The sequence below is a fragment of the Lepisosteus platostomus genome, assembly GCF_059453375.1.
Source record: "Lepisosteus platostomus isolate fLepPlt1 chromosome 5 unlocalized genomic scaffold, fLepPlt1.hap1 SUPER_5_unloc_4, whole genome shotgun sequence".
NCBI lineage: Eukaryota > Metazoa > Chordata > Actinopteri > Semionotiformes > Lepisosteidae > Lepisosteus > Lepisosteus platostomus.
Window position 1 is genome coordinate 220,360 of NW_028291474.1, and position 13,943 is coordinate 234,302.

Consider the following 13,943-nt stretch of genomic DNA (forward strand, 5'->3'; position numbering starts at 1 on the left):
TATCATCACAGGCCAATCAACGAAACTTCCTGGAGGGATGAATTTGGCTAATGGATTGTTGAATTTGCTAATTCTCTATTGTAGTATTGTAGGTTGTTAATTGAAGTGGTGCACGGGGCTGGTGAACAGGTGCTGGAGGCTTGGAGACCTCCAGTAGAGGGAAGACACGACCTGATACCTAGCGAGTGGGTGTGGGTGAGGAAGATATACCCTGCCAGATGTTGCAACCCTGCTGGGAAGGACCATATCAAGTGCAACTGACTACCGACTCTGCCATCTGAGTGACAGGATGAGATCGCTGGATCTACACATTGCGCTGACACCGAACCACTGCACCAGAGACTGAGTGAACATTATTATATTGTCACTGTTTCTGTGTTTGTTGAGCTTCCTGAGGTGGGGTGACAGTGTACCTGTTAAGTGTAAGGAGTTTTACTTTTATAAATGGGGATATGGAATCAATACTTTATCAGTCAGCCACAAATAATCATCAGAGCTCCTGTTGGGATTGTATTGCTATAAAAGATGCTCATGGGAGTAATCCCCTTTGGTAGAGGTGATTATTTAGGTTTATTGGCATGGGTAAATAGCCCTGCTTTTAGTCTGAGTGTAACTCAGATGTATTAGAAAGGAAATAACTGTATGCTCCTCGCTATAATCACAGTTTTAGGCCATTCTCTATTAGGGTGATAGACAGCTGTTTAGGTGAGCAAAGACTAAACAGTACTTGTATTTTAGACAATTATTAGCAAATTAATGACTTAGCAAAGCACATCTATGATGAAGAAAAATACATATCATAATTAGAATCCAGATGATTGGGGCATTGGTGCATGGCTACAGTCTGTGCTAGGAACCTGGAGAGGGTCTCTGGTTCAATACATATTTGTGTGTCTGGTATTATTCGTTATAATCATACTGTTAATATCCTGCTTGAAAAACATGTGGACTAAAGCTGCTGCTTCTGTGCTAATTGTACGCCCTGAAGGGATCATGAAGGTCAAAAAATGATTTCATGAGAAAGGTTCTCTTATCTAGTGGCAGAACCTGATGGGTAGAACAATATAGTTTTAAGGGGGGGTTACCCTTGGGACTGATTCCCCTAGATGCACATTATTATTATGATTTGTTTGTTCATAATAAGATGTTTTGCATGAACAGACCAATGAGAAATTTTACAACTTCAGCTAGAATTGTTCTGCAAAATGGCACAGCTGAGGCAGTGCAACAATGTGTAGATTTTTCTAAGAGTTTCTTCTGGTGAAAGACTTCAGGAAAAAGAAGTGGTGTTCACTCAGGTGGAGGGGGCCGTACCACGGCTGCTGACCACTGCGACTGCTGTGAAAGTCACGGAAAGGGTGCCCTGAATTCATGCTTCCCACTGTAAAAAGGTCACAAACGAACTGAGCAACGCGCAGGAGTGATGTCTCCACAGGGATAGATGGGGATCACGTGCTTGGGACTGATGTGCCCAGCCTTTTTCCTTTTTATGTGGAAGCCTGTCACCACCCAGAAAGAGGAAGAATCTAAATGCGAAGCCTCTTTGTATACAAACTGGCTGAATGAAACTGATAATGAGGGGGATATGAGTAATTTGTGGTATAAACTTATAAATCATACTGTAAAGTTAAAGAAATTTAATGCATCTTGTTATGTATGTGCTTTAATGCCTCATTCTACAGCCTCACCCATTTCTCTCCTGGTTAGAATCACTGTTTGGGCCAGGGGGAATGTTTTTCTTTAAGTTACTAACACCGATTATAGTAGCTGTGATACTTGTCTTCCTGTTTTTGTGTTGCTGTACGACATATATTATTCCAATGCTTTGAAATATGGTAATGAATATGTTTGCGCATCAGTATGTTCTGATAAGAACGCAAGAATCCGAAGTATGGGAGCCTCCTGGGAGTCCATATTGTAACACCCTCGCCTGGTGGTGAGGAGGAAGCGCCCCCAGGCGCTCGTAGTACCGCTGGGCATGCTGGGAGTGGTAGCCGGGGAGAGTCTGAGGGTCAGCACGATGACCAGTGGCTGACCCTACCTGTGTAAATAATGTCCTGTAAAAGTATAGTGTGTTGTTAGGTAATTACCACCCTAACGATGTGTACGTGTTCCGTCAGTCTCCTCATGTGCGTGTAGATCCTGTGTTTGGTTTTGTGTGGTTGTTAACGAATAAAGCTAATGCTTGTTTGTTAATCGCGTCTCCACTCGTCCTTTGTTCTGAAAAGAACCTGTAAATGCTACAATATTCTTTACTCAGCAGCTTATTAAAAACAGCTCCCGTGATGTTCAAACTGATTTTTTACACAGAACCTGACACAGCTTTGCGTTCTGAATCTCTTTTTCTCGTGCGTTTATTTAATGTTGCACAATGCACTGGGATAGGGGTATTCTGTTCACAAACCAATAGCATTTAAACCACAGCACCCACAATGCTGCAAGTAAGTGTTTTGCACACTAAGCAGAGAGCGATGTCTTCCTCGTTAGTATAGTGGCGAGTATCCCCACCTGTCACGCGGGAGACCGGGGTACATCAGGACGGCCACAACGCAAAGTACTGACCCCTATACGATCACGGCGAGTTACCAATACACACGTGGCAGGGGGGAAAAGGCTGTGCTCTCTTCGTGTGACATAATTCGGAAAAGTCCTGACGTTGCATTTCAACTGAGCCCCAGTATACATCGACCCTTCGACATTCTGAGTGACAACTCTCTTGCGTGTTTTCTCATATTTATGTAGTTTGCTTGCATGATGCCCAGAACAGCGGGGTGGCGCCCTCCCATTCGCTCTAGCAGTTAAGATTCCTGGTTTTTACGTGTCAGTTTTGCCTCCTGCTTTCCAAAAGATCAGCACCGTGTACGAAGGAGCCGCATTAAAACTATTCGAACGTGCAAAACGTGCGAGAAGAGGGGGCGCTTGTTTCCAACCGAAACTTCTCGCGTGTGAGACGAGCTGATCATCGCTGTGGGAGGGTTACTCTGGTAGACAGGGCTGACCTTCGGCAATAGGATTTATAGTCTCCAAGATGATATTTGCACTTTCTGGAGAGGCGATTTTCTCCACTTCAGTAGCCCGATTTCGTCGATTGCGTAGAGAGGGCTTTAGAATGTGGCGCCGCCTTTCCTGCTCCGTCCATGATAGGCGTGCTGGTCTCTGGAGAGAGAGAGCACGGTCCATCAGCGCACTCCAATAAAGGCACTGGAAGCAGTTGAATCGCATTGGCGAAGCTCAGCACTAGGCCGCTACTGTTTCCGTAGTGTAGTGGTTATCACCTTCGCCTCACACGCGAAAAGTCCCTGGTTTGAAACCGGGCGGAAACAGGCTTCTTTTGTCGCCACGCACAAAAGGGGATTGGGGATTCGCCTAGTGCTGTGATCGAACAGACCCACTCACCTCTTAGTGTGGGGAGATCTGCACAGTGCATGTCGCAGCGCATCCTGCTTTCACTTCAATGCGCGTCCTGATGTACCCAGTCTCCCGCGTGACAGGTGGGGACAGGTGACAGGTCCTATACTAACGAGGAAGACATCGCTCTCTCCGACCCCCGGCATCGTGTCCCGACACACCGTGCTGGAAGCCGACGCGTGCTGTGATTCCTTTACAGAGCAGAAATGACAACCGAGGAGCCGAGAGATCATTTCAGCATTTCGCGTCTGAACGGAAAACACAAACGACCAACACCGGGGTAAAGTTAGCTTGAAGTTCGAAAACGATTTTGGCACGCCTGTAGCGGTTTCACGAAATCTCTTAGAGTTACAAAAACACTTGCTTTGTGTATAAAATACATTGTGGATGATTTCTCAGCCTTTACTTTTTCGTTTTTATGACATTTTTTTTGACCAAGCACGAATATTCTTTTGTCCATATCTCCGCAATGGAAGCACAGAACGCCTTCAAACCAAAAGCATTTTAAAGACCACGATTTGTGGATATTTCCACAGCCTTTACATCAAACTATCGGTGAGCTAATTATCTTTTTTTAAACCTCCGTTTTTTCATCGATGCGTAATTACGCACGAACTGGAACCCGGGGGACCGCTGTGTGCACACGTTCACAAAGCGAGAAATACTGTTCAATACGGCTTCATGCGAAAAACCCGTATATGACCATAGGAAGCAAAACAGCGCGGTCTCCAATTACCCAGACTGTAAGAACGGGAATAAAGCTTTGTTTGATTTCTGAAACCCTTCCTTTACGTCCTGTTTTCATTCAGGTAAGGGTCAACTATATTCACAATACTACTGACAGCAGGAAGATTAAAATATTCTTTACTCAGCAGCTTATTAAAAACAGCTCCCATGATGTTCATACCGACTTTTTACACAGAACACTGACACAGCTTTGCGTTCTGAATCTCTTTTTCTCTTGCTTTTATTTAATGTGGCACAATGCACTGGGATAGGGGTATTCTGTTCACAAACCAATAGCATTTAAACCACAGCACCCACAATGCTGCAGGTAAGTGTTTTGCACACTAAGCAGGTCATCTGACTATTCCCAGCTTTGTTTTGGGTTATGGAACCTTTCTTTTTTTATGATTTTCTGAAGATAACACTACAGGTAACACACTGGGGTAGGTGGGTCTTCTTCATGGCTCAATAGCATTTCAAATACAGCACCCACACTGCTGAAACCAAGTGTTTTACACACCAGACAGGCCCCCTAACTTTATATAACCTTGCTGTGGCTGTGGCCCCTTTCTTTATTTTGTAATGATTTTCTGAAGATAACACTACAGGTAATATAGTGCCATAGGTGGGTCATCTTCATGGCTAAATAGCATTTCAAATACAGCACCCACACTGCTGAAACCAAGTGTTTTACACACCAGACAGGCCCCCGAACCTCGTACAACCTTGCTGTGGCTGTGGCCCCTTTCTTTAATTTTTTATGATTTTTTGAAGATAACACTACAGGTAATACACTGGGATAGGTGGGTCATCTTCATGACTCAATAGCATTTCAAATACAGCACCCACACTGCTGAAACCAAGTGTTTTACACACCAGACAGGCCCCCTAACTTTATATAACCTTGCTGTGGCTGTGGCCCCTTTCTTTATTTTGTAATGATTTTCTGAAGATAACACTACAGGTAATATAGTGCCATAGGTGGGTCATCTTCATGGCTAAATAGCATTTCAAATACAGCACCCACACTGCTGAAACCAAGTGTTTTACACACCAGACAGGCCCCCGAACCTCGTACAACCTTGCTGTGGCTGTGGCCCCTTTCTTTAATTTTTTATGATTTTTTGAAGATAACACTACAGGTAATACACTGGGATAGGTGGGTCATCTTCATGACTCAATAGCATTTCAAATACAGCACCCACACTGCTGAAACCAAGTGTTTTACACACCAGACAGGCCCCCTAATTTTATATAACCTTGCTGTGGCTGTGGCCCCTTTCTGTATTTTGTAATGATTTTCTGAAGATAACACTACAGGTAATATAGTGCCATAGGAGGGTCATCTTCATGGCTCAATAGCATTTCAAATACAGCACCCACACTGCTGAAACCAAGTGTTTTACACACCAGACAGCCCCCCGAACCTTGTACAACCTTGCTGTGGCTGTGGCCCCTTTCTTTATTTTGTAATGATTTTCTGAAGATAACACTACAGGTAATAATATAGTGCCATAGGTGGGTCGACTTCATGGCTCAATAGCATTTCAAATACAGCAGCCACACTGCTGAAACCAAGTGTTTTACACACCAGACAGGCCCCCGAACCTCATACAACCTTGCTGTGGCTGTGGCCCCTTTCTTTATTTTTTTATGATTTTCTGAAGATAACACTACAGGTAACACAGTGCGATAGGTGGGTAGTCTTCATGGCTCAATAGCATTTCAAATACAACAACCACACTGCTGAAACCAAGTGTTTTACACACCACACAGGTCCCCTAACCTTATACAACCTTTCTGTGGTTGTGGCCCCTTTATTTATTTTTTTAATAAGAATTTTAGTTTTTCAATATGGCACCATAGACAGGCGGTACATGGGGATTGGGGGGTGCTATTCATGAGTCAATAGCTCTTCAAGCACAACAGCCACAGTGCTGCAACCAGGTGTTTTACACCAGATATTTCCCCTAACCTTATACAACCTCGCTTTGAGTTGTGGAACATTTCTTTATTTTTTAATGGTTTTTTTGACTGTAATCAAGTGTTGTGCTCACTAGGCAGGCCTCCTGACCTTTCACAGTCATGCTTTGTTGTGTGCAACTTTAATTATCTTTTTAGGATTTTTTGAACATGGAAACTTCCACCGAGACAGATGGGGGGTGTGGGGGTGCTCTTCAATAGTTTTTTTTTATCTATACACACAAACGGATGTAACCAAGACACTCAGAACCTGTCACGCAGGGGCTGACTGCTGAGGATAGGGATCCAATGCGGTGCCCTTGGTAGGGTTGGCGCGAGACGCAGGTGTAGTCAGAGTAAACAGGCAGGGGCCTGAGTCCAGGAAGGCGTAGTACAGGCGTAGGCACAGAATCGACAGGCGAAGGCATAGTCGAGGGACTGGCAGGGGTCGGAGTCCGGGAAGGCGTAGAAGTTGCGTCGGTAGGCAGAGGCGTAAACGAAGAGACAGGCTGGGGTCAGGATCCGAGAAAGTGTAAAACAGGCGAAGGTACAAAATCGAGTGGCTAAAGCGGTTGTCGGAAAAGCGGGGTCGAGGTCCAGGGGAGAAGTCATAGTAAGGCAAAGGCGTAGTTAGTAGGTAAGCTCCGGGAGAGAATCTCAATCGTGAGCAATGACCGGGGGACAGATGAGGGTTTAAGTAGAGGACTGATTGACATGTGCACGTTTGGTATGGGGAGAGCTCGAGGGAATGCGGGAGCGCTTGCCTGCGTGAGGGAGATACATGACAGAACCAACAGAATCAACCTGAACTCATAGAAAAGCAAGAATGCCCCCGAGACACCTGAATCCCCCTCCTGGACCACTCTGGTATCAACACCCCCAAACCCATCGATACCAGCTAACAAGACTCAGAATTGGTGCAACCCTCCAACCTGGACCAAGAGCAGGATGGGACAAGAACCTGCACCACACTACGTACACAGGTTTGTATTTTTGGCTGAAGATGAAAATGTCTAACATAGATTGTTTTGGTTCTAGCAAACAATAAAAATAGTTGTTAAAATCCAAACACACATAATGAGATCACTCTCTGCCAGTATGTGTAACATTCTGGGTCTGGGCTCCTCTGTATTTGGGCTAAAGAGAGTTCAACAACATTATTAAATGCACTGACATCATAATCTGACAAGATCCATTGTTTAGGGGAGACTTGACCACCCACTGTCCCCCTGGTATCGTGAAGCTCATTGTCCTTTAGCTTTCCAAAACCAGAATCACTTGGGACTCCGGGGGGATCGGTGTATGCAAAATATGAATTCCTTATGCAAGAAATTGTATATGGTCAATATAGCGATCATATCTTATCAGCAGATGGTAATCTCCAAGGAACAAGTAATAGGTTTATTCCATGATGAAAAATGATCAAATGATTGATGAACCCAAGTGATTTGAAAGAAATGTTAAACAACTCAAAGCGAGGTTGTATAAGGTTAGGGGAGCTGTCTGGTGTGTAAAACACCTGGTTGCAGCACTGTGGCTGTTGTGCTTGAAGAGCTATTGACTCATGAAGAGCACGATGTACTATCCCCATGTACCGCCTGTCTAATGGTGCCATATTGAAAAACTCATAAAAAAATAAAGAAAGGGGCCACAACCACAGCAAGGTTGTATAAGGTTCTGGGGGCTGTCTGGTGTGTAAAACACGTGGTTTCAGCAGTGTGGCTGTTGTATTTGAAATGCTATTGAGCCATGAAGTCGACCCGCCTATGGCACTATATTTACCTGTAGTGTTATCTTCAGAAAATCATTACAAAATAAAGAAAGGGACCACAGCCACAGCAAGGTTGTACGAGTTCCGGGGGCCTGTCTGGTGTGTAAAACATTGGGTACAGCAGTGTGGGTGCTGTATTTGAAATGCTATTGAGCCATGAAGATGACCCACCTATCCCAGTGTATTACCTGTAGTGTTATCTTCAGAAAATCCTAAAAAATATAAAGAAAGGTTCCACAACCCAAAACAAAGCTGGGAAAATTCAGAGGACCTGCTTAGTGTGCAAAACACTTGCAGCATTGTGGGTGCTGTGGTTTAAATGCTATTGGTTTGTGAACAGAATACCCCCATCCCAGTGCATTGTGCCATATTAAATAAAAGCATGAGAAAAAGAGATTCAGAATGCAAAGCTGTGCCAGTGTTCTGTGTAAAAAATCGGTTTGAACATCATGGGAACTGTTTTTAATAAGCTGCTGAGTAAAGAATATTTTAATCTTCCTGCTGTCAGTAGTATTTTCAATATAGTTGACCCTTACCTGAATGAAAACAGGGCGTAAAGGAAGGGTTTCAGAAATCAAACAAAGCTTTATTCCCGTGCTTACAGTCTGGGTAATGGGAGACTGCGCTGTTCTGCTTCCTATGGTCATATACGGGTTTTTCGCATGAAGCCGTATTGAACATTATTTCTCGCGTTGTGAACGTGTGCACACAGCGGTCCCCCGGGTTCCAGTTCGTGCGTAATTACGCATCGATGAAAAACCGGAGGTTTAAAAAAAGATAATAAGCTCACTGATAGTTTGATGTAAAGGCTGTGGAAATATCCAGAAGTCGTGGTCTTTAAAATGCTTTTGGTTTGAAGGCGTTCTGTGCTTCCATTGCGGAGATATGGACAAAAGAATATTCGTGCTTGGTCAAAAAAATTCATAAAACCGAAAAAGTAAAGGCTGAGAAATCATCCACAATGTATTTTATACACAAAGCAAGTGTTTTTGTAACTCTAAGAGATTTCGTGAAAGCGCTACGGGCGTGCCAAAATTGTTTTTGAACTTCAAGCTAACTTTACCCAGGTCTGAAAAAGTCTTGTGAAAGTGGATTTTGCACCTACGCCAGTGCTGTAGTGGTATCATACAGACACCCATACAAATCCATCAAACGTTGGAAGCTCTGGAAGGCAACGTAAAATATTGCTCTGTCCGTTGGTGGATTAGGTATGCATGCTACATTTCAACGTAAAATGCAATGTAAAAAGATCAAATTTGATTCAAAATCGATTAATGTAAAAACCGATAAAGCTCATGTTTTTTTATCTAGTTTTATCTATATCTATATCTAGTTTTTCAAAGGTCTTAAAAAAATGTTTATCGCGATTGTGAAAGTTCGAGAAGGTGTACCAGCGCGTGTCTTTCTATCGCCAGCTTCAGTCTCGCCTGTAGCTGCGAGAAGGTTAAAAGCGCACAAGTGATCTGTCTTTCGTCCAAATAATTGCTGGAGCAGAAGGACGTAGAGCACCATCCAGCAGCTGTAGACGATGTTCGAGGAAGAGCTAATTCTGTTTTCAGCACAGGGAGCAAGAATGAGCTCAGTCCGGCTCCCAGCAGAATCCATTCTGGTTTGGTTGCTGTCAGACTGTGCATCTGAGGCTTTTTGGATCGCAACATGAAAAAAAAGAACAAAAAACAATTGCTCACATCGTGTTACTTCTACCAGAGGATAGGAAGATATCACTTAAAAAAATCAGCAATTAATATTTGGATCCGTGGCCTCATACTAATTATTTAACTATCAGATTGTGTTTCTGCAGCATTTCGTGCACAGTATGCCGTATTCAACAATAAAACAACAGTCACAACGAGGCCTTTACACCCAGTCTGGGGTATTTTCCCCTTTTATATTTTTGCCACTTTATATCGAACCTGTTATACTCCCAGAAGTGCGCAGTAGCTTCTACTTAATAAAATATACAATTCACCGCTGGTATAAACAGATGTGTGCCATGTCTGCTTTTGTAAGCATTTGTTTCAAAAATAAGTTCACAATATGTTAAAAACACAAAAAGCACAAACTTAATAATACAACGATACAAAATCAAAACCAAATCATAAAGCCAATTAAGTACCTATCCTTTGAAAACAGAGAACACCTTTATATCTACAATAAAAAAGTGACATTTGTATCTACTTTTGAATTACTGTACAAAGCAGACAGAGTATTCCCTGAATTCAAAGATCAGATCTTGGCCAAAACAAGACAATCAGACGTGAGCTGAATTCAGAACAAGAGCCTCTGCTTCGTCGTTTATTGAGCTTGTGATCAAAGTCTGAGTGGAAAAAGATCAGCTATTTTAACTGTTTGAATGAAATACACAAAGGGTACCTTCCTTCGACCCAGTGTCAAACCAGCAACCTAAGGATTCCCTCTTGTTTCCACTACAGTCCTCCGCTCTACCAACTGAGCTACCAACAGATGTCAGGAGATGCTCTCTGGCACATACTGTCCGATGTAGTGAAATGTTCCGGATGATTTAAATCCCAGATCGACATCGTTTCCAACTCGTTTCCTTAGTCTTGTTTACCTTGAATTTAAGCCACATACCAGGATTCTACTGTATAAACTTCCGGAGATATTACAAAATGTTTGATGGAGCATCAATCTTTCCAGGCGGAAATTGACTCCTTTTCTTTCTCGAGGGATCATATTAAACATTTCATTTGGATCGAGAAGAGGATCACCATGAGACACAAAACAAACAGTTTCATTCTGTCTTTATTAGAATCTGTATTACAGCTAATGAATGTAAAGCCTTTAGTATGCGAGAGTGAGAGTTCAGTTATGCCAGGGAGTGTGAGAAAAGAGAACTGAAATTTAGTAAATTAATATTTAAATAGAGCGTAAATCTTCAAAGTGTCACTGCAAAATTATTACAGGGGTCTACCAGCTGCCGGACGTACTTGTTTTGGGACTATTTCCAATAAGTACCGCATTAGTAGTTGTGTGTCCTTACTGGTATCTTTTAAACATTCGGTTATATACAAACGGGACAGAGACACAGTGATAATCTGATTTTAACATGTCCTGCATTTTAACTTACTGAACAGATAAATTGAAATGTTCTGATTCAGAGCCCCTGCAGTTCGTGCTAATTAGAACCACAACAATACTCCTGAGTCCTGAGCACCACACTGAGCAAAGGTTCAGCTGAACTCTGACTTTGTTCAGCACGACTTGTTGTTGCAGTTGAGCTCAGAGCTGGAGATGATCTCCATATTCTACCACACTAACTAGTCCTAAACGTAGTACACAGTACACACTTTTTAAAAACAATTTAAAATATTACACAAAGGCTGTAAAGCACACTCTAAATCGATCCGAATATTTGATTTCCGCGATCCGTTTAGGCAACATTAGGCAACGTGGCGCTTCTCCAGCAAAGCATTTCTCAGTTTTGTGAACTACTGGTGCTTTTAACACACCAACTTACGCAACTCGTCAGGATGGCCGAGTGGTCTAAGGCGCCAGACTCAAGGACTCCTGTCTTTCCATTGCTTGGGTGTTCTGGTCTCTGAATAGAGGCGTGGGTTCAAATCCCACTCCTGACAGCTTTTCCCTCTCTTGCATTTTTCCTGTCTTCTTGTGCTCGCTGACAACGACAGAAAGAAGAAAACGGAGAAACAGGCTTGCGGGCACATGATGGGCAGGGAAATGCTTCGTGAACACTTCAATGTGATTAGCAGAAAGTCAAATAGGCTTCGATTTCTCCCTTAAGAACTGTTTGGGGTGCCTGTAATCGAGTAAAGATTTACGGTCAAGGTATGCATTCAAAGGTGAAAGACCGAAATATAAATCCAGAAGAAGATGTATTAAAACATATTGTTTTCCTTGCGGTTTCCCCTGTATTTCATTAAATGTGGCATTGTGAAATCAGCCTGTAGCCCTACGGAATGCAGCCACTCTCCCGGTGACAGCGGCAGGAGCCGAGAGGATTAAATCAGAGCTCGAACAGAGAGTTAAAAAAATATGGGCAACTAGAACATAGATCATAGAACATTTTTATTAAACTTTCCTATCTGCTCGGCCTTACTGAAGTATTTTAGCTGCATTTTAGCTTCTATTTATATACTTTACAGTAGATAGTGTTTAGTAAGAGAAGAGAGATACAAGCGCTAAACCCCCACAATAACCAAACCTTAACTAAAGCAGGAAGATCTGTTGCTTTAGCAAATTTCATGCAGTTTATTTCTGACACAAGACATAACAAGCTTGTGTATTTATGACAAAAAAGCAGGGCAGCAATTTATATCGGCCTTGAAATTGATATTGTTAAAAAGTGAGTTAAATGCAGATATAGTAAATATATGTTCTCATATAATGGTGTGTTTTTTTGTCTAAAAATCCTTCATGAATGGTTTAACAGACACCTTGCATAATTAAAAAAAATATATATTTACGAATATTAACCTTTTATACAGTAAAGTTTTGTTGTGAACATGAGCCCTGTTTATCGATGTCACCAACACAGTTCTGGATTTTATTCTGCCTTCCTACGCACATATGAATTTTCTTTCACACAACAGCTCGCATGTATGGTAGCGTATTAGCGCCAGGGATAAAAAGAATGATGTTGGCTTTTAAATGATAAACCATTTGCGTTTATACAAAATCACAATGCGTTGTCGCAGACATTGGGACATACTCTGTTTAAACATCTGTCGTTTTCTCTTATATTGGCTCCTGTGCTTCGGTCCATTTGAGAGAGAAGACACTGAAAAAGTCTTGTGAAAGTGGATTTTGCACCTACGCCAGTGCTGTAGTGGTATCATACAGACACCCATACAAATCCATCAAACGTTGGAAGCTCTGGAAGGCAACGTAAAATATTGCTCTGTCCGATGGTGGATTAGGTATGCATGCTACATTTCAACGTAAAATGCAATGTAAAAAGATCAAATTTGATTCAAAATCGATTAATGTAAAAACCGATAAAGCTCATGTTTTTTTATCTAGTTTTATCTATATCTATATCTAGTTTTTCAAAGGTCTTAAAAAAATGTTTATCGCGATTGTGAAAGTTCGAGAAGGTGTACCAGCGCGTGCCTTTATATCGCCAGCTTCAGTCTCGCCTGTAGCTGCGAGAAGGTTAAAAGCGCACAAGTGATCTGTCTTTCGTCCAAATAATTGCTGGAGCAGCAGGACGTAGAGCACCATCCAGCAGCTGTAGACGATGTTCGAGGAAGAGCTAATTCTGTTTTCAGCACAGGGAGCAAGAATGAGCTCAGTCCGGCTCCCAGCAGAATCCATTCTGGTTTGGTTGCTGTCAGACTGTGCATCTGAGGCTTTTTGGATCGCAACGTGAAAAAAAAGAACAAAAAACAATTGCTCACATCGTGTTACTTCTACCAGAGGATAGGAAGATATCACTTAAAAAAATCAGCAATTAATATTTGGATCCGTGGCCTCATACTAATTATTTAACTATCAGATTGTGTTTCTGCAACATTTCGTGCACAGTATGCCGTATTCAACAATAAAACAACAGTCACAACGAGGCCTTTACACCCAGTCTGGGGTATTTTCCCCTTTTATATTTTTGCCACTTTATATCGAACCTGTTATACTCCCAGAAGTGCGCAGTAGCTTCTACTTAATAAAATATACAATTCACCGCTGGTATAAACAGATGTGTGCCATGTCTGCTTTTGTAAGCATTTGTTTCAAAAATAAGTTCACAATATGTTAAAAACACAAAAAGCACAAACTTAATAATACAACGATACAAAATCAAAACCAAATCATAAAGCCAATTAAGTACCTATCCTTTGAAAACAGAGAACACCTTTATATCTACAATAAAAAAGTGACATTTGTATCTACTTTTGAATTACTGTACAAAGCAGACAGAGTATTCCCTGAATTCAAAGATCAGATCTTGGCCAAAACAAGACAATCAGACGTGAGCTGAATTCAGAACAAGAGCCTCTGCTTCGTCGTTTATTGAGCTTGTGATCAAAGTCTGAGTGGAAAAAGATCAGCTATTTTAACTGTTTGAATGAAATACACAAAGGGTACCTTCCTTCGAACC

The 13,943-nt window shown here is 42.1% G+C and overlaps 1 non-coding gene across 1 annotated transcript; it reads left to right on the forward strand.

Annotated features, from left to right (window-relative positions):
• Positions 1-11,352: 11,352 nt before the first annotated feature.
• On the forward strand, positions 11,353-11,463 carry trnal-caa (transfer RNA leucine (anticodon CAA)). The gene is made up of 2 exons: positions 11,353-11,390; positions 11,418-11,463. It is a non-coding gene; the product is annotated as a tRNA-Leu (tRNA).
• The last annotated feature ends 2,480 nt before the right edge of the window (positions 11,464-13,943 follow it).